The sequence below is a fragment of the Sapajus apella genome, unplaced genomic scaffold (genome assembly GCF_009761245.1).
Source record: "Sapajus apella isolate SASKATOON/1434 unplaced genomic scaffold, GSC_monkey_1.0 scaffold8, whole genome shotgun sequence".
Lineage (NCBI taxonomy): Eukaryota > Metazoa > Chordata > Mammalia > Primates > Cebidae > Sapajus > Sapajus apella.
The window spans coordinates 11,477,397-11,478,233 of NW_022436948.1; positions in this window are offsets into that span (position 1 = coordinate 11,477,397).

Genomic DNA, 837 nt, shown 5'->3' on the forward strand with positions numbered 1-837 from the left:
ACCCAGATATGGGGTTTCATCATGTTGGCCAGGCTGGTTTACAACTCCTGACCTCAAGTGATCCTCCCACCTTGGCCTCCCAAAGTGCTGGGATTACAGGCATGAGCCACCGCACCCGGCCAGAAAAAATTTGATTTTGCTCTCCATGTGTTTGTTTACCTGTGTCAGAGGTAAACAAAGCTAGTCACTAGTTATACCAGCAAGGATTAACTGAAATCATTAGCTCTTGCCAGAGGAAAGAGGCCCAGCCCAAATTACCCTTTGTGCAAAGGTAACTGAGTGGGAGCAGGGCTTGAGCAGGAAGGAAGTGGAAATGCATAAAAAGCGGGAAGGGGTTGGTCATTGTGATCTGGGTTTATTAATTGGCTTTTATCGAGAGAAGAAACAAACTTCTGTCTATAATGAGGGGACAGTAAGTTAAGAGCAAGGCATCCACTCAGCAAGGAGACTTTGAATGTTTGCATTTCAAAGAGACAATACCGTTCTGAATGGTAGAAGATTTACATATCAAAGGGGGAGAGAAAGGATTTATAATGGCAGACTTTCTAAAGTAACTGCTTTAAGAGAGGGATCAGGGGACTGTCTGCCAGTCACCAGGTTTTGGTTGGAACAAATAGTAAATTCTTCAGGCAGCATTCACTTTTCTCAGGCAGACACTTTAGCTTTCAGCCCTTAGAACCTATGCTGGTGTTTAAGTCTCTTAGTGTGCGAAGGTGGGCGAAATCATTTGTGCCAAGAGTCTGCAGTTTTTATAGGGCCACGGTTGGGCTCTAGTCAAGAAGAGGACTCAGAGGGGCTTGATAGTTTGGTTAAGGAGAGGGTCTTTGTCACCTGATA